At 40.3% G+C, this 3,834-nt stretch overlaps 1 non-coding gene across 1 annotated transcript; it reads left to right on the top strand.

Annotated features, from left to right (window-relative positions):
* LOC123387463 lies at window positions 1–126 on the top strand. The gene has a single exon (XR_006601915.1). It is a non-coding gene; the product is annotated as a small nucleolar RNA ACA64 (small nucleolar RNA).
* The last annotated feature ends 3,708 nt before the right edge of the window (window positions 127–3,834 follow it).

The raw sequence follows: 3,834 nt of genomic DNA on the forward strand, positions 1-3,834 counted from the left end.
CATCGGCTTTGGCCACCTGTGGCTCTGTCTGTGGTTCCCAGTGAGAGAGGACACCCCAGCGGTGCCCGGGTCCCCAGCTCACAGCCCACCTTGGGGTAGGAAGGTGAAAGCCACGCTCCCACATGTGCCGCCACTCTGGGGCCCCACCAGGTGTAGGTGGACTCTGACCTCTGGACTCCGGCCTCTGGCCTCTGACCTTTGACCTGTGGTCTGCCTGCCAGATGCCCCAGATGACTGACCCTGAGGCCCAGGCCGCTGGCACGCAAGAGGAAGGGAGCTCTCAACATTCAGTAAAGCTGCTGATCTTTAAAAAAGAAAGAAAGAAAGAAAAGAAAAGAAAGAAAGAAAGAGAAAGAAAAAGAAAAAGAAATTCAAACCCAAACCCTAACAGTCTCTTTAAGACACATCTCTCGTTATCATATCCAATCCATCAGCAAATCCTTCATCATACATGTTTTTCAGTATTATTACATTAACCATGTCCTTAATTTAAAATTGCTGAACAGCGTTCCATCCATAACAATAAAGACACATGCAGAGTGCCCCAGCATCGTGTTAAACGCTTGGCATAACTTATTTAATCTCCGTTAGCCTATGATAGGTGGAATTGTCTGAAGAGGAACTAGCCCAGAGTCGCGGAGCCAGCAAGTGAAAAAGCTGAGATACCTAGGCAGTAGCGTTCGAGAGTCCACGTGCTTGCCTACAGTGCTCTACACTTGTTTATCATGGTGCTTGAATAATTGCATTGTTCAGAAGTTTCCACTGTTAGAGATGTTGTTTTGACCACCTTTGGGTACAAAGCCTTTTCCTAATTTAGAACCATTCTCAGAAGTTGAATAGCTCAAAGAGCATGAGCATTCTTAATCCTTAAAATGGCTAACCTATTATTATTTAACATTGGCTTTTTGAAATCTGAGGTCATTTATGGTTATTAAGGACTGTTCTCTGAAAAGAGAAGAAAATCTAGAGAAATACCCAAGTTTGACCCTTGATTTAGTCACTGTGAATCTGACATACTTATTCAATCTTACGGTCTTCAGTTTCTGTATTTGTAAATTCAAGATAATCGCAACATTACAACTTCCTCACAAAGACACACTTATCGGGTCCTAATTACTGTCAAAAGAAAAAACTTTAGTGTTACTTTACCCCTAAGCAAACCACAAACTATGAAACTTAGATCTATGACTGTTCTACTCAGGAGGGGGTTGATCCTTTGCATCTTTTAAGACCATGAAACTCGAGTTCTGACTTTAAATGACCTGGCAAATCTGAGTTTTTTTATGATTTTTTAAATTTTTTATAAACATATAATATATTTTTATGCCCAGGGGTACAGATCTGCGAATCGCCAGGTTTACACATTACACAGCACTCACCATAGCACATACCCTCCCCACACCCCCCTTATCCCAACCCCGCTCCCCCCAGCAACCCTCTGTTTGTTTTCTGAGATTAAGAGTCACTTATGGTTTGTCTCCCTCCCAATCCCATCTTGTTTCATTTATTCTTCTCATACCCCCTTAACCCCCCATGTTGTATCACCACTTCCTCATATCAGGGAGATCATATGATAGTTGTCTTTCTCTGATTGACTCATTTTGCTAAGCATGATACGCTCTAGTTCCATCCACATCGTCGCAAAGGGCAAGATTTCATTTCTTTTGATGGCTGCATAGTATTCCATTGTGTATATATACCACATCTTCTTTATCCGTTCATCTGTTGATGGACATCCAGGTTCTTTCCATAGTTTGGCTATTGTAGACATTGCTGCTGTAAACATTCAGGTGCACGTGCCCATTAGGATCACTACGTTTGTATCTTTAGGGTAAATACCCAGTAGTGCAATTGCTAGGTCAGAGGGTAGTTCTATTTTCAACATTTTGAGGAATCTCCATGCTGTTTTCCAGAGTGGTTACACCAGCTTGCATTCCCACCAACAGTGTAGGAGGGTTCCCCTTTCTCTGCATTCTCGCCAGCACCTGTAGTTTCCTGACTTGTTAAATTTTAGCCATTCTGACTGGTGTGAGGTGATATCTCATTGTGGTTTTGATTTGTATTTCCCTGATGCCGAGTGATATGGAGCACTTTTTCATGTATCTGTTGGCCATCTGGATGTCTTCTTTGCAGAAATGTCTGTTCATGTCCTCTGCCCATTTCTTGATTGGATTATTTGTTCTTTGGGTGTTGAGTTTGCTAAGTTCTTTATAGATTTTGGACACTAGCCCTTTATCTAATATGTCATTTGCAAATATCTTCTCCCATTCTGTCAGTTGTCTTTTGATTTTGTTAACTATTTCCTTTGCTGTGCAAAAGCTTCTGATCTTGATAAAATCCCAATAGTTCATTTTTTCCCTTGCTTCCCTTGCTTTTGGCCATGTTCCTAGGAAGATGTTGCTGCGGCTAAGGTCGAAGAGGTTGCTGCCTGTGTTCTCCTCAAGGATTTTGATGGATTCCTTTCTCACATGGAGGTCCTTCATCCATTTTGAGTCTATTTTTGTGTGTGGTGTAAGGAAATGGTCCAATTTCATTTTTCTGCATGTAGCTGTCCAATGTTCCCAACACCATTTGTTAAAGAGACTGTCTTTTTTCCATTGGACATTAGTTCCTGCTTGGTCAAAGATTAGTTGACCATAGAGTTGAGGGTCTATTTCTGGCCTCTCTATTCTGTTCCATTGATATATGTGTCTGTTTTTGTGCCAGTACCATGCTGTCTTGATGATGACAGCTTTGTAATAGAGCTTGAAGTCCGGAATTGTGATGCCACCAACGTTGGCTTTCTTTTTCAATATCCCTTTGGCTATTTGAGGTCTTTTCTGGTTCCATATAAATTTTAGGATTATTTGTTCCATTTCTTTGAAAAAGATGGATGGTACTTTGATAGGAATTGCATTAAATGTGTAGATTGCTTTAGGTAGCATAGACATTTTCACAATATTTATTCTTCCAATCCAGGAGCATGGAACATTTTTCGATTTCTTTGTGTCTTCCTCGATTTCTTTCATGAGTACTTTATAGTTTTCTGAGTATAGATTCTTGGCCTCTTTGGTTAGGTTTATTCCTAGGTATCTTATAGTTTTGGGTGCAATTGTAGATGGGATTGACTCCTTAATTTCTCTTTCTTCTGTCTTGTTGTTGGTGTAGAGAAATGCAATTGATTTCTGTGCATTGATTTTATATCCTGACACTTTACTGACTTCCTGTACAAGTTCTAGCAGTTTTAGAGTGGAGTCTTCTAGGTTTTCCACATATAGTATCATGTCATCTGCGAAGAGTGATAGTTTGACTTCTTCTTTGCTGATTTGGATGCCTTTAATTTCTTTTTGTTGTCTGATTGCTGAGGCTAGGTCTTCTAGTACACGTTGAATAGCAGTGGTGATAATGGACATCCCTGCCATGTTCCTGACCTTTGTAGAAAAGCTTTCAGTTTTTCTCCATTGAGAATGATATTTGCGGCAGGTTTTTCATAGATGGCTTTGATAATATTGAGGTATGTGCTCTCTATCCCTACACTTTGAAGAGTTTTGATCAGGAAGGGATGCTGTACTTTGTAAAATGCTTTTTCAGCATCTACTGAGAGTATCATATGGTTCTTGTTCTTTCTTTTATTAATGTGTTGTATCACATTGATTGATTTGCAGATGTTGAACCAACCTTGAAGCCCTGGAATAAATACCATTTGGTCATGGTGAATAATCCTTTTAATGTACTGTTGAATCCTATTGGCTAGTATTTTGGTGAGAATTTTCGCATCTGTGTCCATCAAGGATATTGGTCTGTAGTTCTCTTTTTTGATGGGATCCTTGTCTGGTTTTGGGATCAAGGTGATGC

The sequence above is a fragment of the Mustela putorius genome, unplaced genomic scaffold (assembly GCF_011764305.1).
Source record: "Mustela putorius furo isolate JIRA1106 unplaced genomic scaffold, ASM1176430v1.1 tig00003853_pilon_pilon_pilon, whole genome shotgun sequence".
Lineage (NCBI taxonomy): Eukaryota > Metazoa > Chordata > Mammalia > Carnivora > Mustelidae > Mustela > Mustela putorius.